The sequence below is a fragment of the Halictus rubicundus genome, chromosome 2, assembly GCF_050948215.1.
Source record: "Halictus rubicundus isolate RS-2024b chromosome 2, iyHalRubi1_principal, whole genome shotgun sequence".
Lineage (NCBI taxonomy): Eukaryota > Metazoa > Arthropoda > Insecta > Hymenoptera > Halictidae > Halictus > Halictus rubicundus.
In genome coordinates this window covers 6,525,916-6,553,191 of record NC_135150.1, presented here as the reverse complement: position 1 = coordinate 6,553,191, position 27,276 = coordinate 6,525,916, and the positions used below count along the sequence as shown (strand labels likewise).

The window sequence follows — 27,276 nt, the reverse complement described above, 5'->3', positions numbered from 1 at the left end:
GGCGTCTCGCGAGTTGCGCTCGAGAGAGAAATCGTTGGTTCTTGGTCGAGAAAAAGGGTTAAGGGCCAGAAGAAAAAGGAAACCGTTCCCGCCGGTTGAAAATGAGCGAGGAATCGAAAGGCAGAAGGGGATGAGAAGCAGGTGGTGGTGGGGATCCATGCTCGATTCGCGGCTTTCGTTGCTCCGAGTCGCGATCCATGGATCAGTCTTGGTGCAACCGTCCCCTCGAACCGGTTGCTACCGTTTCGAACGTGTGTCACGGTTAATCGATTTAAATGGTTCTGGTTTACCTTCTCATTTTTACCGATTGTAACCTAACAATCTTATTGTGACGTTCGTTTTGCGTGTACTTCCACGTTTCCTGGTTGCTCAGAGTTTTCGAAAATGCCGGAGAAACGTGATCGATTGCGCGATACGTGTGTTTGTCGCTGTAAATAACGTATCATATGGGGATTTGGAGTGAAGCAGCGATAGAATACTCGATTAGTGAGTAGTGCGACTTGGATTTTGTTGCTTCGTTCGACGGATTGTTTATTAACTGTGTATGTGCACGAAATACGCCTGGATACTCGGTGACTTCGATGCTCGCGCAAGCGGTATCCCGACTCGTTTATGTTTCTGTATGGTGAACGCACTCGGCGTGTGTTATATTATTTTGCAGTTATAATTGTGCGAAATAATACATGTCTTCATAAAACAGTTTGATTGGAGTATATCGGCGAATCTGACATAGACAGATTTGAAAATTGATTTAATCTTTGTGAGTGGCAATAGCACACATATATCAAATCATTCGGAGGGATTAACAAATGCGATACTTATATTAAGAAATGTGTTCAAAATGTCTTTTATATACGGTGAGATAATAGTACAAGTATCCTCGTAGAGCATGTTTTCTATAACGATACTAATTTGGCATGACTATGTGATTAATCTCAATGTGAAAGTTAGCTTCAGCTGTGAAATAATAAAATTGATTGCAAACGGTTTGTAGGGAATATAGAGCTTTGAGTTTTTTTTTGGAGATTCTAAAGTGAAACGAGAAAACATTGCATGATCTTAATTCATAGTAATTTCGTTTTGTAATAAAAACATTGAATCAATTTCTACAGTTCAGAATAGAAATAAAATGCATGTAATGAACTATGAGAATTCAATTTTACATCGATTGACATTAATGTTTTTAGCATCTTTGAAGTGAATTGTTATATTTTGTTTGCGTTTGATAGAATATACAGACACGCATGCCGCGATGAAACATGTTCTACGGTGATATCAATGTCAGCATAGGAAAGCTGATTATGATTCAAGATCATTTGTTCAATGCACTGTTGCACCATTTGCATGGGATAAAACAAGAAGCCTGTGTATTATATTAACTTTTTTCTATTAAGCGACATACTTACGTAGATAATAGAACGCGATAACTGTTGAATGAATTATGCAATGCCTATTTGTTCAACAATTCGTGCGAATATTTTATATGTGAATTATACAATTATTCATCTTTTTCCTCTATAATTAATTTGAAAAATGTAGATTATAAAATCTACAAGACTTTTAAGAAGTTAGTAGTTGAATTTAAATATACTATTAAATAATTGTTTAAAAATTTATTCATTAAATAATTAATATTTTAAAAGCACTTCTTATTCTTGATAAACTTCAAACGTTTACGAATATAAAATTTCGACACATTTTGTTAAATAAAGTGTTGTGTACGTTAGTGTTTGAAAATTAAAATATTTCTAAACGATCAAAAGTGAAAAAAAAGTGCCATTCGTATAGTTTGACATTGATGTAGTAGGATTTGTAGTGAGAAATAGTTTTCACGCTTAACTGATTCTTCTTTTATGTGATTGAAGTGTCTTATTTTCAAGAGTTGTGTGTTTGGGCATTTTATTGATATATAGTGTGTTTAGTGAATGGTGTGATTTACACTTGTACGTGGATTATAAACATTGGGAATTAACTTCTGGAAAACGTGTATGGCTGGTGAGTACTCTGCTATAACAATAGCAATTTATTTAACAAAGGAACGAATTTAAGATGGAGAGTGTATCAAATAAAGTTTTAATTTATTTACGAATTTCAAATACAACTTGAGGACTTAAGTACCCGATATTTTCAGTTCTTTTAGTTTTAGCACTTTCGGATTCAACTTAATCATAAAAGTCGTACGTAACAATAGTTACAATATGAAATAATGAAGACAGGTGCAAAGGATGACGCATACAAATCGATCAATTCAGCACGTGTTATGCATTGTCAACCTATTTATAAAAAATACTGTGGTATATTTGATAAAGCTATAATGTTATCAATTGATTTCTTTTTTATAATTGAAACGAATCCTCCAGCACTTAGGGGGTTCGAAGTTTTTCATTCAAATTTAAATGAAACAAATCAAAACGGTTTTCCTCCATCCAGCATCGAGGCAAATGGCTGCTTGTTCATTTCCTTCCTTGAAGTAACAGCGGAACATAACACGCAGCTGTGTTTGAAAAGCTCCGTCTGTTCATAGAAGTCTTTAATCTAAAGCCACACCCACAGTGTCCAAAATGTTATCACCGGGATTTGCTACATGAACGTGCGGAGACAATAATTTGTGAAGTAAAAAACAGAAATAGTTATACATACAATTTTAACCAATACTTTGTTTTTACCCTTTTGACGGCGATGCATTTTATTATAATATTTACCAACTAGGTTAAATTTCACCTTAGCAACCCAGAAATTTTGAACTTTTTACTATATAATCCTGTACATCTTGACGAGAAAATGCCAAAAATCGAAGTTTTATAGTAAGGAATTCACTGATTCAAGAGTTATGCGTATTTAAAGTTTAACTATTTTAACACGTCAAACGCAGAGCTTGTATCCTATGGACATAATTTCGTCTATTTCGGAGAACAGTTTTGTATGAACATTGTAAAAGTAGATCGGGGATTTGCACTGATTTAGAGACTAATAAAATCATCGTTAATTAAACTATACAATGTAATTGTGGGACACACTATCCCGTACTATTACGTATGGTGTTTGCTGGTTCATTTTATAGTGCATAGCAGGGTTTCCCAAACTTTCTCTGCAATGGAACACTTCGCAAACGCGAAAAATTTATCGGAACATTTAGCTTATTTTTTACATTGGTTAATTCCTACTAGTAAAAATAAAAAAAAATGTTATTAAAACACTATTTTTAAATATAAAACTATAATATAATACAAGCATAAAAATATGAATAAATAACGTACTTAATGATTTTGATGATTTTGAGTCCTTCAATTGCATATCTTCTTGATTCTCTTCATAGTTTGGGAAACCCTATAATGAAAATCTTTTTATTTGAACATGCTAAAAGACCCGATAATAGAAACTCACTAATTCCCTTATCTATCTGTGCTTGCCAGTTTGAATGAGTCCATATGTTTAGAACCACCGATCATGATCTTGTTTAGATAAATGGAGTACAAGTAACCAAAGTTCTACTGTACTTTGTTCATGCTCCAGGACAACTATAATCAACGATAGATTTTAACACTAGGCTACCAAGCACTAAAAGTGGCTGAAATGTTTTACGTTATAAAAAAAAATAAAACTAAATTTATTAAGATTTTGTGCGATTTTTGTTACGATATATGCTTAAATAATGAGAATTATTGAATCTTTTCACGTAGAAGCACCTTTATAATTTCAATAATTGCAAAATAAGAAATATGAACCTGATCATTTGACCAGCAGTGGTAGGGTTAGTGTTAATTATTCAGTTGAACAATTTGAAATCATTTTTATCCACAAGATACATAGTTTAAGTACATAGTTTAATAAATTGAAGCGAAACTAAAAAGTTCAAATTTATCATAGTACATATCACCATGAAAATGAATTTCTGAAAGTGGTAAAAAATTGATGTTACCTATATGTGACCGACGTGGCTCACTTAACATTAAAAGACTTTAAGAGTATTAATATATTATATTCACTAGATTAAAATTGTTAGTGAGAAATATAAATTTATATTTAGCTTCTGTATCTGGCAATTGACGCACAAACTTTTTATTTTGCATAAAGATCCGAAGTCTACTCATCACAATATTTTTATACAAAACTGAGACATTAGCAATGGGCAAGCATTCAAATAGTCGAAGCCATACGAAGAAGTCACGCGAAATAATCGAACCATATGGCAAATTATATGCTTTGGCACACGTTTGGTAGAACCGCCATAACCAGAGCGAGCCAGTGAGGATGCAGCTTAATGTTTCTGTTCACGCGGAGAGGGATTGACGACCCGCGAAACGTGCATGCACCGCTCAACGAACCTATCCTGAATTCTCTGGCAGGCGTGCAGGCCTGCACACGTGTAAAACCGGCGCGTGTTTATATTTTTCACGTTCTTTATTCAGTGTGCGTCCGGTTTGCTGCAAGGCGCGTTATAACGCGCGTCTGTCGTTGGTCACGCAACAATGGCGGCCTGTTAAACTTTTCCGGTGGTGACCAAGAGTCCCGAAGTCTTTGTTCGAGATACTCGTGGCATGTGCATGACCTTGCGCGATGAATTTAAAATAATTTCGAGACATCTTGAATCAAGAAACTCTGAAAGGCTTTTTAAAAAGTTTTAATACATATCTGAACGCGAAACTATTAATTTTACTAGATTGTGGATTTTATGCATTCGTAATAAAAATGATTACTTCGTTTATTGAAGTTATTAAAGAAAGAGAGTTTGTATCTGGTTCCTGTTTATTGCAATTGATGCAGACATATTTTATTTTATATAAAGATCCGCATTCTAACTATTACTAATAGTCATATTACTGTTATTAATTAAGCAAGTGATGCAGAACACTTTTAATATTGATGATTTTATCATTAACATCAAGGGGAAGATGCTTTTAAAGGGGTATCCTGGTGTAAACTACCGAAATTAACGCGATTTTTTAAATAAAAATCTATTAATTAATTAAAATTTATTAACAAAAATTGTTTTTATTAAAAAAGTATTTAATATTCACTTTCGAAACTTTAGAGGTATTTTTTGACTCATGAAATAGTATGAAAACATTTTCATTTTTATTGATGAGAAATTCAAATTTCGTTTGAAATTCAAGTAATCAAATAATTTAACAAAAATTATTTGGCAAATAAGCTAACTATATGATTATTTCAAATGGCATGTAGACAAATAAGAAAATATTATGTTAACGATTCTATTTCAAATAATTTATTTCGATACTGCCCAAGCCTGTTACAATTACAATTAAATCTTCGTCATTGGGATTGGATTTTCCGTATCGAACATGTTAAAGATATATGAATGTATTGACAGATTATGCTATTTACATAAATTTTCAGAATATGCAGAAGTGACACAGATCTACAAAACGTATTTTTTTAATTTTCAATGTTAGGCCCACATAAGAAAGTTGTAAACAACAACTATTAGTATTTTTTCCGTAATTCTGACCAATTTGATTTTTTTTTTAATTTTTACCACCTTATGCAGTAAACTAGTTGTTCTAACATTTCAAAAAATAAATCCGTCTTATGGCTCAATATTAAAAAATGTATCGTCCTTTTAAAAGTGACTGTACATAGATCCAATGTTGATAAATACGCAAATAATTCTTTCTAGAATAACGATTTTCAAATATTGTATTTTATACGATAATAGTTGGAGCAGTTCGGTCCTGAAGCTGCAGTCATATTTTCACGTGAATTACGGTCGCGAAACACGATATATCGCGCGATCGTATAAAATTTCGTTTGCTCGATTTTTCGCGTGTTGCAATTAGCGCAACGAAGTGGGTGTGCGGGAGGAGTCTGAGAAAGTAACGGTACGGTAAATCAGCGTATCGGGGCTGAATTTATGTTCGGTGCACTAAAAGGACGGCCTTGGAGGGGAATAAATTTCTAGGGAATTCCGTGTGGAGTATCGTAGGCCGCAGCGGAGCGTAACATTCGCATTCGCAAAGTACAGATATATTATCGCGATTGTATCGGTGAATGTAACACAGAGAGGCTCGCGAATTTCGCCGCGATAGATCAACAGGCAATCCAGAAGTAACGAGTTCTTCGATTTTTCTCGCGACTTTCTGCGAGCCGTGTGGCTCGTGCTGGGCGAATTTGTTACGTTTATTAGCGGCCGTGTGTGATTACGTACGGTTTCCGTTATGGCGTCGGCAAAATCAAGAATTCGATAGTGATTCTGTTCTCTGATTATGCTCCGGTTAAGACAAGATTTCCTATTAAAATCGTTTTAATTACCGAACGATATTAGAAACGGCATACTTCTTTATTTCTCTGTGTGCCGTTATCATTCTATTACTAGATATCTTACACGACGTAGTAAGTGTTTATATCTAAAAATTTTGTAAAAGGTGTGTTGAATATTCACATACATTAATTTAGATGTGAGTACAAAGTCAATGTATTTTTAAAGTAACCTAAAGATAACTCATTTATAGTTGGCAAACGTCACTTAAAGTAGTAGTTGCGTGTAATAGTTAAATTGTAAGAAAATTGTAATTGACTATAACTGAATTTAATAATGTGACAATCGACAACTCTTTACAAATTAGCAAAACTATTCCAGTTGCAAGATTCTTGGATTGATCATAACAATATTCTTGAGAACTACTTTCTAAAATCTTTTTGTAAACAAGAAGCAATTAATGTGTTGCTTATGGCCTAAATTGAACGTTTTATGGCAGAAAATGCATGCAAGATAAGATAGTCTGATAGTAAATTTTAATATTTAGCAGTTTCTATTTTCTACGTGCCAGTGAGATTTCTTATTTCCATTAACGGTTCGGAATTAGTGTTTTTGTAGGTTGGCTGTTTTCCTTTTGAAATTACCATTGCCATCAACACGCAAGACACGGTACGTTAGTCTGTCTCGCATGATCAAAGTAGTCGGGTCCCTGATGCAACGGGTGGAGCGGGATCAATTAACCGTTGCTGATGACTCAATTTCCAGATTGATTGGCCCCGTCGATCCCAATGGGCTTGTGGGACTAACCGTAAAAGAATTCAGTGAAACGCGATTCGATGGACGAAAACCCAGCATTAATGACAGCTTTTTTATACAGGCAAGCGAAACAGGAGCCTTTAAAATGGTACCAGCCTTGCACGGTTAAAATGCATGCCCATGTCTTGGTCAGTGATCCACTTAAATGAAAAAAATTAAATGAAGAGTAGTTGCGTAGTTTTACGAATAAGGTATTAAAAAATGTTATCCAATTATATCTTTTATTTTATGCAATGTTAAAGTTACTGGGACTTTAGTAAAAATGATATTTAAGAGTCATCGAAATCGTGTTTCGTTCAGATCCAATTTCCTAATAGAGTTATGTATCGATATATAAGAAAATTCCGGGACTAAAGTGTCGTTTATATCATGTATAGATACTATTCGTTGATTAACTTAAAAAAGGATAACAAAATTCGACACCAGTGTATCTGTGGGGCAATCCAGTGCATTTATTATTACAAAACTCTTTTATTTTTAATGACTTAACGAAAACTTTCTGAGCATATTCGTGGCATTTTTCTGATTTAAACGACACCAAACATGACATAATTTGGGTCATATTTACATACTTGTTTAATTCGCAATACAGTAGAACCTCGATTATTATTCGTACCAATCAGTGGAATATGAGTATTTAGATAATGGAATAGTTGCACATAGCTACAGTGTGAAATTAAATTTTTGATTGATTTGTACAATAAATCGTGTTGTATATGGATCGTTCTAGATTGAATTATTTACATCTGAATCATGTATTCGGATAATGGAGAATTTATATATCATCGGTTTAGATAATGGAGGTGGTTCTACTGTATCTGTATAAGTAAATATGCTGAAAATTGTGTTATGTTGGACCTTATTTTAATCAGAAAAATGTCACGAACATGTTGGTAAAAGTTTCATAAAAAAAAAATAATCAAAAACAAAAAAGTTCTGTCATTCGGTTAGTACTATCTCACCGGTGTATCAAATCTCGTATCGTTGTTACACTTATCGTTGGTTGAAGCTCCAACATTTATATAGAAATTGGCAAGGTGAAATATACAACAGTAAAAGATTAGTAACATTTAAGAATATTGTAACGTTGTTTTTAATGCAACAAAATTATTCAGGGATGAAATCAATTTTTGTTTTACTCCTGTTTCCCACAATCATGGTAATTATAAAAGATTCTGAATATTATTTTCTAGAAATACCATTATTCTTAAATGTTTACTAAAACATACTATATGGCAATGTAGGTATTACTGTTTGTAAACAACAACGTTCTATGCAAGTAGAACATGTTTCGGAAATATTCTACTGCATACGATTTATAAATGTACAGTAGCACTGATAATTTCAGGTGTAAGATTTAGTGCTTACAACTAGATGACACTGTGTACTGATGATTCCAATTATACTGTAATCAGTAGACTCCGGATTTTATACATTTTTGACAGAAATGAGTAGGGGTAATTTAAAATTGTGGAAAGATTAAAAGAATTGAAGAGCATTAATATTTTTTTTTCGCTATATTAAAATTACTAGTGAAAAATTTCACAAACTTTTTTTTCATGAACGTTTGGAGTCTAGTAATCAGATACTAGTTATACATACGTTCGTAGGCTAAATTTCAGTTCTGTCGACTCTATAAAAACGAATAAATTACGAGATATGTTTAACTAGATACGCATTTGAATTCTAAAAGGTAGAAAGTATAAGACAGACGAGACGAGGGACACTCATGGTACCATAGAAAATTCAAAAAATTTGGAATATCAGGAGTTGTAAATATATTTAAGAATTCCAGGTATCAGGATTCCGAACCAACCAGAATTACTAGAACTGATACTTTAGAAAACCGGTACAGGCCGGCCCGACATTCATAGGCGCCATACAGGCCAATCTGCACTCACTAGATCTTATACAAGTTACCCCTAACTCAAGAAACTCAGCACTGAACATCGCGTACTCAATAAAACTGACACAGAGAGCTTTGTGCTCAATAAAATTAGCATACAGTATGCTGAATTTAAAAATTGTTCCCGGTATCTGGGGATTTTACCAAGTATAATAAGTACAAGGTGTTCGGATCGAGTCTAAAGCGTTTGAATTATAGTGTTCCATATTACCCTTAGTAAGATTGGATTTCTTGATATGATATAATTCCTGTTAATGTTCGTATTAAGGAAGTATTCTAGATTAGCATGCGAGTTTCATGCCTACTTTTAATTTTTTCTGGGCAATAGAAGGAAGTGTAATACACTACGTTATTTCTAATAGTTTAGGTAATTGTATTTTTAACAATGTTTATAATTTTGTCGTGTATGATGTATATACATATAACAAGGTACGAAAATTGAGCGTTCTTCCAAATGACTGCCATGATTGCGACTCCTATAGGCATCTGAAACAAGTGGCTAAAGACAAATATTGTTTAATAAAGTCTAATAGAATAATACTGTTTAATGAAATACTGTACCAAGTATAGAATGTCTTAAGTATAGAATGTTTATTATTAAGTCTTACTTAAGACGGTTATGATAAATTATTTGGGGGGGGGGGTGATCATGTCGTTCATCCCTAAGAAAAGTGACATAAGCCAAAAAAAGGAAATTTTACAGAAGAGCTATTTGAAAATTACATAAAATTGTCAATTTTATTTATTGCATATAACCAACTTATAAATGTAAAATAATTTTTTGTTATTCAGATACTGGGTTAATTGTCATGTACACTAGTTATAAAGTAGACCACAATTTATTTATTTATTATTATAATTTTATTTATAAATATATTTTGAGTTATGTCGTTTTTCCTGTGAATAATTGTTGAAAGGTTCAATGAGTTAGTTGAACTAATACAAATGATTTAAAAAATTTTTAATAATAAATTTCTTACAGTTTCATAACATCTACAAATCAATCTATCAGTAGAGTAGAACGTTATTCAAATGTTATTTAACGTCTATTATCCGAATTAATTAATTATGACGATGTTTGTATTTTGAAATATGTTTCCACTTTGCTTCAAATGGTAATGTAAATTACATATGTAAAATAAAATCGATCGAAGTTTTAAAATTTGACGCACGCAGCATACCGGAAGTTGACAACTGTAATCATGATGATTTGCGGATTTTTATGCAAAATATAAATTGTCCGCATTAATTGCCAAATACAGGAGCTACGTAGACATTAATTTCATTTCTTAATGGTATTCACGAGAATAGTGCAACAGCATTTTTAAATGGCTTGAATCTTTTTAATGATATTCATTTGATCTACACATTTTTGTCATAAATGCATAAAATTCGCAGTGATATTCAAGAATGATAGAATATAGATAGGAACAATTCAGGATATAAAATTATGAATGATATTGTTTCATTCATCCTTGATTACAAAATGAAGACATGGTGAGAATACACTGTCCTCCTTCATTAGTTGTTATCTCAAGATAGGAAACAAAGAAGGGAATAGATGTGATTTAAATATTCACCGTAGAGGGGTGTAATATTTTACAACGTCTAAAAGTAATTTATTTATCTTTTAGATTTTGCTTATAACGCCTCTTCTCATGTAATACTTACATATTCATATATGAAAACTGTTTTATTTTTATTGGTCTATGACGTTTAATTTTGGTTGCTTTAGTGTCTGTCTCTGAAGTTTAGTGAATGAATTTGTCTTCTTAGGAGTTCGGCTAATGGACGTCCCTCTGTACTATCAAAACTGTTCATATCTCAGGAAAAACGTGACAGCTAAGATACGATTTGGAATTTTTGAACCTAACTAAAGTGGTTAGTATCTCTAATGTTCCTAGATCTTTTAGACATTCGTCGATTATTTTGTTAATGAAATATCATACGTATCTGAATACTTCGGTGGAGGGAGTCATGTAAAAATGTTGATGCGTGCACCGTATTTCACGAATTCAGGATTATCGGAATTACTTCCCGAGTGTGTGACGTTATCTCTATTGGGTTCCACTAATGAACAGTGGTTTCTGAAGTTAGTATTCAGAGGCTGCTCGTATCGAGTCTTGTGAACCCACCATCATTTTTATCGGGTATTATATGTTCTGCATCATCATCTTACATGCTTCGAGTGCAAGGTTATCGATACGGGAGTTTGTTGCCGAATATGAAATACTCCTCCGAAAATGGTAACCATTTCATTGCAATTCTATGTTTTAATTTCATTTGCTCTTTAAGTCGCGTGATTTTTACGCTCGGTTGAGCAATACGTTTGAAATCGTGCTTACATTTTTCTGAAATACAAAACCATCTTATAAAAGATTGGAAGCTTTAGTAGGTCGAAAATATTACACTATCATAACTCTCATTCATTACTTGTATCGACTTAACACATTTTTCACCATTTCTGAACAAATAGTGTATTCTGCATGTCGATTTATTATTTTTTAACAGTGCCATAGATCTTATTTTAATCTTGACTTGTCCTACCAGGTTTTTATTTACAAATTTTATTATTTAATTATTTTTTTATCAATGTGTTAATTTCTCAATAATGGGGATGAGTATTCAAATAGTGAAAACGTGAATGGATCATATAAAATTCCAAGAATGCAGTAGAGTTAATTATTTGATCTATTGAATTTTGAATACTCGATACATTATTTATCAGATACTATAAGGTCAATTCGTCTTTAAGTTCCAATTTATTTTCAGGTCAGGCTGATCACTTTGTCAACGAATCTACCATCCTTTTTACACTTTTAATTGTTATTATTAATAAAAACTAGTAATAATTACGTCAGCAGTAGCTGCAATTTGAAGCAGTAGAAAAATTAGAAGAATTTAAAAGTATCAATATATTGCCAGAATTATTGAAAAAAGAAAGAAATTCCTATGTAGCTACTGTTACAGAAACATTTAGGGTAAGGGACCTAATTACTATGGCGATGGCAATTACTGTGCCTATATTAATTATACTTATTTTTCAAAGTACAATGAATATTAGAAAAGATATATATTAACTGATTTCAATGAACAAAATTTAATATCGCTTTTTTAATATATATTATGGTTTAAAAGTAAGAATAATTAATATAGGCATAGTAATTGGCACCCCACTTAATTGGGTACCTTACTCTACAAACATTTTTATTCTGCATAAAGTAAGGAATCTCATTACGATGCTATTTATTTGTACACTCAAGTACTTCGTTCATACGAAAACTGTGATTTCCAAGATACAATGAACATGATTGGAAGCTTATACAAATATTCATCATCATCTCAAGAGTTACATTCGTATTGTTTTATTATTTTTGTAATTCTAAATTATTTTAATTTTATACTTTTCGAATCGATATATGTATATGTACTCATCTTCTGTGTTCAATCTTCTCCATTATGCCGTGCTTGTTCGTTTCAAGGTCGTTCGATAGTTAATCCTTGATGCTCACGTTCTTTCTACATAGGTCCTTACACGAGTGTACACACTCGCGACCGCGAGTAGAGGTTATTACTACCCTTTCTCGCAGGGACAGCCAGTAATTAGATTCGGCTCTTTTATTATATACTTGCTGCGGGGATGAACACACAGACACACGATGAAAGTCCATAGTATTTTGAATTATTGCTGTCATAACCATAATTTAGTATTCCGAGACAACAAGAAAGACACACGTGGTCCATGCGTGTAGATTGATAAGCAGGTTCATACGGGCCTGCTGTGTCGTATTTCATATCAAGGGATGTGTATTTAATGCTATTGACGGTCTGCTGCGCTCCCTATCCCGTGGTACTTTCAGCATCGTTCCAATGGTCCTGATGGTACACGAATGTGAAACTCTCTACACACATATTCGGTCGAATAGCGTGTACTCTATAATTAATTCTTTGCGACGCGACGTCGAACTAACTATACGTACACGACTCGAATGTTCCCAACGCTTTCTCGTGTACTTTTGGAATATAGTAATGTTTTATTGCCACTGAATAGTGGCTCTCATATCGCTATTATTATTATTTGTAAATGACTCGAAATTGTAACAATAACTCATAAGTGGACTGCGGATTCTTATGGAAAATAAAAATTGTCTGTACGAATTACAACATACAGAAACTAGATAGACAATCATCTAATTTCTTACTCATTTTGATTTGTTGAAAGAATTCAGTATGATATTTTTAAATTCTTCAAATGCTTTTAATGTTGTACATTGTAATAATTGAATATAATCTTATGTTTCGACTCGAATAAAATGCCACACAATTATGAAAATGTCACAGCATGATTGAAGGCTGCACTGGTTGGAAAGGGGAAAACTTGGATGAACTTCAATTATAATATGAATATAAATATTTAAAGATATCAGGTAATCGTTTTTGCTGTTACAATTATAATGAAATGTATTAAGCGTTAAAAACCGCGATTTCAAATGCACTAACCAAAATGTAGTTTCTTCAAAAGTACATACTCAATGTATCGTGAATACATTCTAAGTACGCAAAAAGAACTGTACAACGAATGTTATCTACACCGTGCGCAATCAATCTACTGGCGAGCCATGTTGAAGTTGACGCTGAACATACAAATTTTTTTCGGAAACTGAATTCCTCCATTACATTAGTCCTATTAACTATATGAAGATTGTAGCTTTAATAAATATGTAGGCATTTAAAAAGAAATAAATTTATCAATATAATATCCAAATTACGATTACATAATTCTACTGATGCCGTATTATATTACAAATTAATTCGTAGTTTTCGGAATTAATCAATTATAACTTTATTGCATATTCAAATTGTGTACTCGTTATATTGGAGGCATATTAATTACTTGTAAGAGGGAGTACATGCATAAAACCCTCATTTTTTAGGCCAACTTCGACCGTTTTCGTTTTACATTGTTCTCAGTACACAAACAACTATTGCCTCTACTTTCACAGAATATATTGCCATAACAATAAAAAAAAAAAAACGTTTTGGCATAAAAAAAAATAACAATTATGCTTCAGGAAATTGGTGTTAGTTAGATTTTGTTTAATGCAGACAAGCGGTTGCATTAATATGGCCAAGGACTGTAGCAGTTAAACTAATAAAATGGAGTAGATCTAACATTTTTTTGTATATTTTTTTTTTATTTTTATATTTTTTTTAACACATAAAATAAAAAAATGGTGGAGTTTTATAATACTATCTAACTCCATGTCCAGCAAAATCTTGGTAGCTTGCACCCAGCGGTAAAAGTGACTGGAATATAAAAAATAAAAAATTATTGCATTAACTTAAACAAAAATTGATTATCTTCACTGTAGCGTACGACTTTTTTATATTTTAATCTGCTGAATTTTTAACAATATTAAAAGTTAATTTTTTTCAACGAGAAAGATATTTTTGCTTTTAACAGACGTCATTTACTCATTTTTCAAAATTATTTTGTAATTTTATGTGATAAAAAAATCTAGAAATCTAAAATGTTGCTTACTTAATGTTCCCAACAAACTTTTTTTTACGGTATCTTTATATGCGGAAAAGAAGTTAGATGTACTGCATTTTATTAGGCTTGCAGGGTTGCATACCCACTTAAATCCTTGGGAAACTCTTCCACAACTGCAGTCTTAAACATAAGCAGAGTTCAGGAACCTAGACCGAAACAAGAAAATTTCGAAATGCAGTGTCGCATTAGCGTGTAGCCAGACCTTAATGGGCTTTATCTTGCAAATTGAATTTCTCTCGCATATGAAATCACGATTGGAGCTTTTAGCGTGCTGCGAACTTGTTCCGAGAGATTTCTCAGATCTTCCAAATACGCTTTGAAATCATGCTCAAGCGAATCGGCGAAGGGGATGCCATGTAAAACGGCGCGTGAGCTGCAAAGCGAGAAAGAAATATGTGCCTTTCCTGGCACGGCGAAGTAATTTGTCATGACCAAGATTAAGAAGTCGGTGATACTGAGCAGCGCGTCTAAGAAATGTGCGATGTCACCATGCATCGTAGATGCGAAACCGCAAGGAGGATTTAAGGTTCTGCTATCACTGTTCGGTGCGTACTCGTAAGATCTGTAATACGCGGTAGGGATTATACTCTTTTTTTTCTTTGTTTTCACTCGTCCGTTTTCCATCCCTTCGTTCTTCGTTTTTTTCGTGGTCTTCTTGGTGGGCAGACCGGTCTGTTAAACATCAACCGAGATGACGCCACAGCGTTGTTTATTGCGGTCAATTAGAAAACTGGATTGGAAATTTGCTATAGGGAATGTGCGTCAACTATAGACGGCGCGGCGTTGCGAATCGTGTACGTAGCGACGCCTGCAGTTATTTTTTGGAACAATTGGCAGTAAAAATAGCATATGTGGTTCTTGGAAAATTGTAAAAAGGTCGTTAAAAATATGGAAAAAATTATAAAATTTGGTTTTCAGTCAGTGCGGCTTGAAGGCTACAGGGAATTTTGTTAAAAAGAATGGTCAGAAGTTTTTTATTGCTGACTACGATTTAGATGTCGTTGAATATAAGTATGTCGACAATGGGAGTTCAATAACTGTCGATGTTGTGGCTCAAACGAGATTTTTTGGCTTTGCTTTCTTTGAATGCAGACTCGAAGCAGGTCATTCCATACAAAATCGGACATTTTTTGGAGTAATGATTTGGATTTTGTTCAAATTTGAATATGTTGTAGTCTTTAGTGACCTATGAGTGAATCTCAAAGGATTTTTTGATATCTTAACCCTTTGCAATCGAAGCTATTTTAACTCCAAAACGAAAAATTTCTGCGAACCTAGAATATTTCCCTTCTATATACTTTTTTCATGTTATACAATCGAAAATTGTGTAATTTACTCGTACAATACTGAAATATTTAGTAATTTATGAAATACAAACAAATTTAAGAATGTAAAAAATATTTTAGATAATGATACAGCAATTTTTAGTGTCGCCTTACAGTCACCATTTGAGTGATAAGACTTAAATATTGTTGATTGTACAGACGTGTAAAAAAAACGTGTCACCCTTTTTTCACAATTTTAAAGTGTCCGCTTTTTTAAAAACAGGTCCGTAAAGGGGACAGTTGGGACTATATACTGATTTTTTCAAGTTTTTCAAAAGGTACCTCCTACGAAAACATTTCATTTGTTTAAAACAATTTCAAAATAAATGGTGAAAAAACATTTTTTTTTTCTAATGACAACATTTTTAGTAGATATTCTTATGTTTTCACTATAGGTTCCTAAAAACTCATTTTCATTGGTTTGTTAGTTCTAGTCTTATAATTTAATGAAAAAAGTGTGACACGTTTTTTTACACGTCTGTAAAAGCAACAATTTTTAAGATATCGAAAAATCCTTTGAGATTCGTTCGTAGGTTACTAAAGACTACAACATATTCAAATTTGAACAGAAAACGAAACAGTACTCTAAAAAGTGTCCGATTTCGCCTGGAATGACCCAGCAGGGAAACGATAAAATAATACAACTGGAGCATTTGTATCATTTATTTTTGCCACAGAATTAGAGCACCCTTTGATGCAACAATATGAAATATATATTTTCACTGCCAATAGTTCACATTCTATCCACTAGCGGCGCTGCAGTCATCACGCACACTCTCTATACTATGCTTTTACCACGCATCGCTCGAACAGTAGCATTTCATCTACCGGAATTCTATTAATAGTTTTCTGAATGTTTGTATTTATGCTACTTCTAATGGAAATTATTCGATCAAACAATTCAAGGGTCCTCTTCCCACTCCTGAGACCCCCCACCATACTTCTATGGAGTGTGGGAAAAGAGGGTGGGGGACTAGGAGGCTATATAGGAGGTTGTCTCCAGGAGAGATAAAAGCTCGTTAGGGTAATATGAAGTGGTCAATGGTGGGGGAACCTGCACACTGGTAGTGGGGGTCGTGAAGCGAGGGGGGGGGGGAAGACGTTGCCCAGGCCTGGGTTATAGGTATTGCAGAATATGTATGACGAAAATAATTATACCAGACCGTGGCCCCCTCAAATCTATTCGCTTTTTATCTAAACTATTTTTTCATACAATATATAGTATTCAAGTAATTTTCATATAAAGATTAAAATCGGCCACCCTGTATAATGGATTAATAGAACAGTGGTTTAAAAATGTAGTCGTTTGCGTTTTATTTTCAAATCGGGCGCGAAATTTTGCAATCATGTGATAGTGTTCCTGTGATATTAAGTAGACGCTTTTATCTGTTCTCATTTTTTGCTTGTCCTCTATTCATCCCAAACAAGCTGGTATTCCAAATATGTTGTATAATTAAAAAGAATTTTCCCAAGAACAGCTTCAGCCGTCAACACAGCCCTTCTCAGAACTTGTGGCAATCATTTGTCAAAAACGAGTCTTGATAAGCGACATTAAAAGCGGTCTCAGTTTTGATTTGTTGGGTGAAGATCACATCTACGGTGCGTAACAGTTAGAACGTGTCGCCATTTACCATCTATCCCGGGACTTTGTGAGCCAGCGGGCACGGTTTAGGTGCGCACAAATCCCCGAATACTGATTGCGCCGCCGCGATTAAGCTAATTAATGTACGGGACAAGAATGTACACACGCGTGACGAGATATTAGATAAATGGCTCGGGTTTTACTATCTGCTACTAGGAAATTTTCCGCTCGAGTACCTCTCGGATCTCTGGCCTTAGCAGCCTGTGCTGTGTGTGTATTCCACGAGCGATCTCGGGTCGGTGCAACCAAAGATCCAGCGAATCAATCATGCGTGATCATCGGGGAAAAGTTGATCCGGAAAAGTTGACAGGCCCATTTAGCGTGAAACGAGTCCGTGTACCAATTTATATTGCTCGCACTCCTTTCCTATGCAGTGACACCATTGGTGTTAATGGCGAGCGCTATTATCGACTGAATGTAATTTATTATTACGTTATATCGGTTGTAATTTATATCCCCTTTCATGTTGCCGGACTATTCGTCAACGGAGTGCGACTCACGACAAATTTATTTATGCGGCAATGGGAGGATTGATGCTGGTCAGCTACGATAGCGAGATACAACGTTCCATGAATCGGTGTGGGTATCTAGAAGGTGGATATATATTTTGTCTTATTGTTGGTTGCTTCTAGTTGGTTCGTTGTATTGTTCCCCCATGCTTTTCTTGTGTACAAATTGAGTGAATATTTTTGTGAGATGCTCTATAAAGATGGGAATAAAAACGAAAATGTTTCGCAGAAAAACGTTTGCATTGTGACCTCTACGTGTCCGCCTATACGAAAACTAATTACACCCATGTTATGACCCTTTCGAAACCATTAATTTTTTACCTGAATCGTTTTTCATATAGTAGATAGTTTACTAGTAACTCGCATTGATACAGGGCGATTCCTAAGGTTATTTGAAGTAACTCCTTCCTTTACGAAAATGTTCTCCGCGGCTTCGTTAAGGAGTTACTAACGAAAAACACGGATCAGTCAGTACGCAGCCATAGCAGACGGGTGCCGGCTCGCCGACAGGTCCTGTCGAGCGTGGCGTTGGCATTGGCTGGGCCGGAATCCGTCCGTTGTAGCTGCCCTCCGATTGGTCCGTGTTTCTCGTTAATAACTTCTTAACAAAGTCGCGAAGAAACAGTTACTTCAAATGACTTCAAGAATCATCCCTTTCAAGGAAGTAAAACATTTTTGGGACGCTCTGTAGATTAACCCTTCAAAGGCGACACTTGATCGTCAGTTTCCTTCTACATATACTTACATGTATGGTCGTCGTTGTGTTGTAATAGGGATGCTACCATAATTGATCGCTTAGATTTTTTGATATTTTTCATAGCCATCTTCAAATTCAAGAAAGTAAACAATGATACATACAAGTGTGTCGCTCCTAATAATCTGACCCTGTGTAATAAATTTGTAAGTATTTGTAGAGAGGTGCTACATTCTTTTTAGTGTGCGGAACGTAGAAAAGGATAGCGATTGAAAAAGAAAGAGGGACTGAGACGATTTCGATTCTCTGTTTCTTTGTTTTCCGTTCGCCGTCTTCTTTCACGCCTGAAACTTTAATCACTAATCACACGAGTATTTCTCTATATGTGTCGCCAAAGCCTGGATGATAAACGTCGCGGAATTTTATCCCCACTACCGCGGGGTATACCTCGTGAGGGGCCACGAAGGTCGAGAGGTCTCGGACGCCGAGGAGTGTAAACATAACACTCGAGAATAAGAGAATTCACTATAATCATGGTCGTAACTGTATCGTGCTTGGTGTCATTTTAATTAGAAAAACGAGACGAATACGATGGTAAACGTTTCATAAAAAAAAAGAAAATTAGAAAAGTTGAAATCTTTTGCTTTAATTGTATTAGTATGAGTCTTACCGATACTCGACCCCTCGATGGCCCCACCCCCCAATGGTGAGGATAAAATGTTGACAGTTACGGAGATAATACTGTATTTGCATGAAATAGACCACTGTGATCGTCCTCGAAGGGTTAAAATCGCACAGCCTGTATAGTATTTCAGGATTGGAAGCTATACCAATCATCTTGCGAGGCATACGCATTTTCTAGATGCAAGTGGGTTAAGGATCTACCATTTCTTTTGTTGTCTGGTACGTCACACTCGGCATAACCATTATATCTGCGGCGGCGCGAGTATGTTGTATGTTAAATTTCGAAGGAACGCACGAAACCGACGATAATTTATTTCGCGGCCGTAAACCTTGCGCCGGCTTGCCTTCCTACGCTTGTTTCCTCTCGGGCCAAAAGTGCTAAGCAAACACGTAGCCAGGGGGTCTCGATGTTGCGCATACGTTTTCTCTTTTTTCCGTTTCAACCCTCACCCGCCTGTCCCTCGGCCGTTTCACCGCGTCGTGGGCCATGTTGCTTCCTTTACCTTCACCTTTTCCTTTTCTCTCTCCCCTTTCTCCTACGCTTCCCCTATCTCGGCATCTTCTCGTTTTACCACCGTCTCCTTTAACTCTCTGTCGTTGTGCGTGCCTGCAGCTTCCTTTTTCCTTCCGAGAACCGTGAGTGGCCGTCTGCGTGAAATTAGAATGAATATTCCGTGGCCGTTTGCAAGAAAAAACTGAGTTTCGTCTTTTGTTGCCTTTCACGCGTGACGGAATTTAGCAGTCGCGTTTCGGAGATGTTTCAGGAGGGATAATGCTCCGTAAATACACCGAAGTATCAGGTTGTGTGCCGAAAATATTGTGCGGCTTCGGTCATTTCTATTTCTGTCGTGTCGCGAACTTACCGTGTGTATCCGGAAAATTACTCTTCGGAATCGATGATAGAAGACTGTAGATCACGGCGGAATCTACTCCTTTTGACTCCCGAAGTTATTCTTCATTGCATTTCTCTTTGTAACTGTCGTATCGTCAGGTCTGCCGAGCGACAACAGTTCTAGTAGAGGTGCTACATTCATTGTAGTGTGCCGAACGTAGAAAAGGATAGCGATTGAAAAATGGAGGGAACCTAAAGTGCGACTTCAACTCTCTACTTCTCTTTCTTTTTCGTAAAGTTTAACAGCTCTTTACACAAGTAATAAAAATCTTAATTACATCGTGTTTGTTGTCATTTTAATTAGAAAAAACGAGGCGAATACTAGAATACGAAAATTAGAAAAGTTGGAATCTTTTGCTTCGCTGGCATATTAGTGTGAGTCTCACCGTTGATAATAGTTACGGTAGAGACCTTTGCGACAGTTAGAGAGAGAATACTGTACATGTTCATTACGATGCATATTGTTTATAATATATATTATTATCAATAGCATTATAAATTTTCTCAAAAAAATTCAAGTAGTATAGTTCAATATTGACAAAGTTGTGCGATTTTTAAGAGGGTACGAATACTAGTTGGAGTCACTGTACGTCCTTATTGCTGAAAATTTTCCGAATAAATAAACAGCCTTATCTCTCACTCCTACATTAATGGTTGTTACTTACCCCTAATCTTTCAATGAATCTAGTATATTACAAAAATGTGTAATTCAGATATTGATCTGTGATAGGTAGACGTAACTGTCCATATAAACAACGTTGTTCATTACTCGATCATTAATAGTCATATCGCTGGTCAATGTTTTGTTATCGATCAAGACTGGCGTCAGTGAATTGTTGTCGGCAAAATCTGTGTCGGTGAAACCCGAGTCGGTGATTTCCATGGGACCCAAATTTTCGTGCAGCCGCAGAGCACAAAGGCGGCGATCCTTCTCGAACATAATATACCCGAAAAGGTAAAAAAGAAAAGTGGTTAAAAATCAATTACGCTTTCCTCGATCCCGTCAAAGGAGCCACTTTCTACTCCGCCGCGAATTATATACCCCATCCTACCGAAGGACAGCGGTGTGCGTCTTCGAAACGGCACCCATGAGCTGAAAGGAAAACGGGCTCTCGGGAAGAGGGGGACGAGGTAATTATGCATACGATCTTCGAAACGATTCATGCGTGCAGTGGATCGGATCGAGTGTATCTTCTTCTTCCTCCTTTTCTTGCTACCCTTCCTCGCATGGACGTCCTCTATTCTTTTTTCTCCCTCGTGCAACGTCATTATCTTGTCCGGATGGGACGACGGCGTGCACCTCGCCAAGGCGTAGTCGTCTTTCCCGACGCAACGAAAGCCTCGATTTCTGGAATTTCTTCCCGAGCATGATTGCACCGAGAACTTTCTACCCGAATGTGACAGTGAATGCCCGATTTCCTCACCTTACCTGAATTCACTTCTTCGCGCATGGCGCGCCGACTCGATCGCGAACTATTTGCTTATTCAATCGAGCTTGTTAACGCGCGCGCAGTCCTCACGAATTAATTCCAGATTTCATATGCAAATTGACGCAATACGGTAGGCCTACCACGAATCAATTAACGGTGCAAAACACGCGGTAGCTTAAAATGCCACACGAAGGTAAGAAAAATGTAGCGTGCTTCTTTCTTCCTTCGCTTTCTTTTGCTTTTCATCGAGGTATAGCCCACATATATACACTTTATAATGACAAGAGCGCGTTGGACATAAAAAAGGTTATTTGTTGTATTCTGTCGGCAGTCTACATGTGAACATCGGTTAAACAAGTTATCCCACGCAACTGAAACAGACTGCTCTGTTCCTTCAGGTTCAGCATACAATGCTGTTTCAAGGTTAAACTGAATATTAATTGCATGCACATTTATCATCGTACGATATAATTGTTTTGACAAGATTTCGTATTTGTCTTTTTTCGGATTGTTTTTGCAAATGTTTCTAAGCTTTCTGTGTTTTTTTTTACAGAAATTGTTAAAGTACATCAATTAATTGGATCTAATTAAATTAAATGTGTTTCGCCTTGAATTATCACTGTTTTCACTGTATTTTCTCATCCTCGTTTGAATTTATTTCATTTCAACTGGACTTCGTTCTTGATATTTCGTGTGATTGTCGATATTGTTGTTTCAAGAAATATAAAATATGTTGAAAGTGTATCACAAGAAAAATCGTTCAATTTTGGCTACAGTACGATATAAGAAAATACTAAAGCATTTGCAGGATCCAGACAAAAAAATGGTTAAAATTAACTTTTACTAATAACAATTACTAGTAATTTTTACTATTTTGTTCTAACATTTTCATTGTACGTCGTCTATTAAACTTACCTTTTCAGTTTTGCGGATAAGCTGAAGTCGTTCGATCCATTTATGAAAATATTCTGATATTCTGATATTCTGTGTGTGTGTGTGTGTGTGGCGGGAGGGGGGTGGGTCAGTCACGTGAATTATTGTATATAGAACTAATTAACGATTTTGTTAAGGAAATTCAGATTTGTTAAAATGTTTAATTTACTGAGCTTCATACGGCAGCATTGGCCATATAAACGCGTAGAGACACGAGGGTCTAGTAATTATGTTTCACGTGATAGTAATGAAAGGAACCCGGATGGCAAAAATGGTCGACCTTCGATTTCAAAGGAGCAACCGTTCGGCAAAGAATGATCTCACGCTACACCGGCCGTGTTCAACGGAGTAATCACCCCACGCGATCGAACGAAAATTCAAATTACTCGGATCTCCGTGGGCACGTATAAATCTCCATGTACAAAGAAGCTTCGATACCGTTCGCCTGTAGTTAATAGAACACACGAGGATCCCGGACTTATCGTTCTTACCCTCGTTTCCACGTCGATTCGACTTCGAATTATCTAATTATCTAATCGCGCTTGTTAACGCCGTGTTCCCCTGTTACCGCAACGACAGATTTATTGGAATCGTGGATACCGCGATCGTACCGAACCCCGATCATAGGAATCTCGACTTTTTCTTTACCCTTTAGTTTTTTTTTTTTAACCGAAGAGATTCTACACGGTCATTACATGTAACGAAGATTCGCCTTCCGCCGTGATACGCAAACGCGGACGTTGTAATATTACATTGTAAGACTTTCTCTCTTGGAAAGTTATTACCGAACATCATTACCAACGTTAAATCATCCTCAGAGGTCACGCGGAACCTTTTGCACAAATCACTGAGTTGCGCGACCTTTTACGAGATTTTAAGAGAACTCTAGCTTCCCTTTTGCGAAAGGATAATTCGTCAGCTCGTTGCTTGAATTATGTCGGTTTATTTAACACTTTAAGTACGGCATGATTCGGCTAAAGAATGTCACCTAATTACTTGGAAATTATTTGCTATATGACAAAATGGTTGAAATTGATAATTAATGTGATAATTAATTTTTGTCTATTTTGCTTTTTCATCAATATACAAAGGTCACTTTGAGTTTTCTAATTGTGAAATGTAAATTTTAACTTTGTGGTTGATGAGAGAATTGAAGCCTGAGTAAAAAGCTGTAGAGGTACTTGTGGTAAAAACGATTTTTAATACAAATAATGCAAGTAACTCTGTAGTAGGTGTAGAAATAAATTCTTTCAACGCAATGTTATACATCTAATATAGCTTTTTTAATTTATAGCTGTTTTATAGTTTTCGAAAATACTGCCTAATATTGAAGTTCTGAGATATAGCATTGCGAACTAGAATGAAAAAGTAGAGTGAAAAAGGCCGTTTTTTTTTTAAACCGGCATTTAGTATTTATTAAAAGGCATTTAGTCGGTATTTTTTTTAAAGGTGATGCTTTATAACTGTAAAAGAGCAATGAATATTCCATTTAAATAATTAAAAAATTAATGGTTTAAGGAAATAAAGCAACCGTTCTGTTACTATCATTATTAGTGCAGTTAGATTTCATTATTATTTTATTGTAATTGTCAGTGCAAGCAATCTCAGCCTGGTCAAATGTATTCAACGAATCGTCACCAATCGTCCTCAATCTATTTTCAAGTTTATTAAATACTAAATATAAAATGTACGTTATGCCACGAATGAATAAAAAGATTTACAATAACGATCAACCGGTTGGTAAAACTTGCAGAACTCGAGAAAGTGAAATTAGTCTCTTCGATCTCTGAACACAGATACGATGGTAATAAGTAACCAATTCGTGATTACCATTCGCAGAGTACTAAATATCATGAATTAATGGTAACAGTCGATCGTGCCTGGCTAATGGGTTCGAAAAAAGCATTTTAACTAAAGGTTATAATAAGTCTCTGTGTCTGCAGATAATGTGCAATCAATCAGTCAGTGGTGGGAAGATAGGAGAAAGGCTTCGGCTACGAGTAACGTTTTTCTCCTTTTTTTTTGGTTTTCTTTTTTCGTCGTTTGTGTTTTCACAGGGACTTGTTGATTTTCCTTGACAGGTAGTTGGGCGTGGATCTTCGGCTCGAGACTTTTTACTCGACCCTCGTTCCCTGAAGAAAAAGTGGTATGATCGAACTGGATCGCCTCCAGAAAGTGCAGTGACGGCGCTCAACGACGAGGACGTTGCCACTTAACACTCCCCCGGAGGACGAAAGAGCACGAGCTCTCTCTGTGGCTCCTATCGTGCTTTTTACACCGCTAATCGCCACGTATTACGCTAATGCAGGCCCCGTGATCACCGTTGCATAAACTCAATTCCAAGTTTAACACAGGCAAAAGCGCGCAACGGTATAGAGAAATCAGGGATGATTATAGGGGCTCCGGGAGTGTTGGGCTTCTCAGGGCGTTTCGTGCACCATACGGTCGGCTCGATACGTCCGCGAGAGGGTCCCAATGAATAGGTAGTGGACGGGAGTAATGATCGATGACATTTGATGTCGTCGTCGCGTCGCGTCGCGTCGCGTCGCGTCGCGTCGGTTCCAAATAGATTACTGCGAAGTTTTTCTGTTAAGTGGTTCTGAATATCGGACTTGGCGTGGTTCGCGTAAATGATTCTTTAGATCAGATCTCCGAGAAGGAGGTACAGTAGAGACCCAGTGATGGGCAAAAAGCGTTAAAACAAATACTCGTATGACAATGCAACTCAGCGATACAACTATAAGACATAAGGAAATGCCATAATGTCATTGTTCACGTTATATAGTAACACTTTAAGTATACCAGGGACCGAAAATAACAATTATTATAAAAATCATGAATAAAAGGTTGATTATTATCGACATTTAAGATAATCTACACAAAATATAAAGAAAAAAATTCGAAGAACAAAATGATTAAAAAATATCGATTTTTATACTTTTTGGTCAAAAATAACAGTTACTAGTGTTATCGACGAAGAAAAACTGTTTCGATTGCTCAAAGCAGTTATCAAAGAGAAGTTCATTCCGATCACTCATAACAGTTATCAATGAGAGAAATTTATTTCGATCGCTCATAACAGTTATCGATGATCGAATTTCTTTTCACTTGTTCATAATAATTATTGACGAGAAAACTCATTTCAATTACTGAGGTGTCTACTCTTTTTCTGATGGGGCAAGCCTGTGAAATTCATTGAGGAGGTTTCGCACAACAGGCGAATCAACAGACCATAAGAACAACACAAAATCTGCAACAAAAGTTTTCAAAATTTTTTCAACTGGGAAAATCAGAAATATAGATTCCCGTATTTATCAAAACTAGCGTGCATAATTCACACTGTGCCCGCAACTCAGGTTAGCGGTGAACGAACCTTTTCTACTCTAAAATTAACGTTAGATGATTTTCGGTGTAATTTGTCAGGAGAAAATTTGGAAAAACTCATGTATATCACAATAAATTTTGATTGTAGCATTCTACCATTTGAAAGTTGTACTATTTAATAATAACTATTACTAAATTTCCTTCATCAATAACTGTTATCAACGATCGAAAGAAACTTCTCCCATCGATAACTGTTATTAGCGGTCGAAATATTACTTCTTCCATCGATAACTGTTATAAGTGATCGAAATGCATTTCTCTCAACAATAACATTTGCCAACAAGAGAAAAAATTTTCGGTTACTTATAATCCTTATTTGTAGCCAATACGATTTTAGTCGATGAAAAACTGTTATTCCATGACTTTTTTTCTTTTTCGTTATAACAGTTATGGTCCCTACTTTATACAGATTTACGCTCTTCTTAGAGCTACGATTTAAAGAACTTCAGTAATGAATGAAAATACGCCGTTGTAGTTGCGACACTTTTTAGAAAGAATCAAACGATGAATTTTATATTACCTTATATTAATAATGTGTAGTGCCGCGTTTATTTTGTATGACTAAACATTTTTTATTGTTTCTTGATTTCCATTTTTCTTTCATACACTTTTTCAAATCCTTGGCATTATTAATTTGTTTCCCTTTTGAATACAGTTTTCTTTCGACGTATTGCGGATGAGGGTATCTATTCGGCTTGACATTGTTCTTGAGTGGGCCGAGAGTTTAGGGGACTCATAAAGTAGTCCGGCAGACCATAAAGTGATCTGACGTGCAGTGATATCTTTCGTTGCGAAACGAAAGAATGATATATCCTCTCGTTCTGGCACTAAGCGGTGTCGAGCGGACAATTTCAAAAGAAGAAAAGGGGATAAAGATTTTCCTGTTGCGAAAAAAATCTTATATCGAAAGAAAACTGTAGTCTCTCCGTAACTGTCGTATCTTCGGGTCTGTCGAGCGCCAGTTTTATCAGAGGTGTTACATTCTCTGTAGTGTGCCGAACGTAGAGAATGTTAAACTTGTACAATTTCAAGAAAATTGTGGTTTTTCCAATACCACGCACGGAAAAAATTTTTTTTAACATGCTATACATCATTTCCCATAGATTTTTTCATGCTGATTTCAAATCTAGTCTCAAAATTTGTCTACGACCTCAGGATTTTGCAAAAAATAGATTTTTGTGACAAAAACTAATGAAATCATTTTTTCGTTGAAATGATTTGATAACACACTAGGTTGAAGGTGTATCGTATTCTCATATATAAAACACAATAAAAATAATAATAATGAAG

General features: G+C 35.4%; 1 protein-coding gene across 2 annotated transcripts in view; it reads left to right on the top strand.

Moving 5' to 3' along the window:
- Positions 1-1,862: 1,862 nt before the first annotated feature.
- Dgo (ankyrin repeat domain containing protein 6 diego) overlaps positions 1,863-27,276 on the top strand; it is a 344,229-nt gene continuing 318,815 nt past the window's right edge. For both annotated transcript variants that reach the window (XM_076804452.1, XM_076804448.1), the window contains exon 1: positions 1,863-1,995. The gene's annotated coding sequence lies outside the window, so the exon portion shown is untranslated. The remainder of the gene's footprint in view (positions 1,996-27,276) is intronic.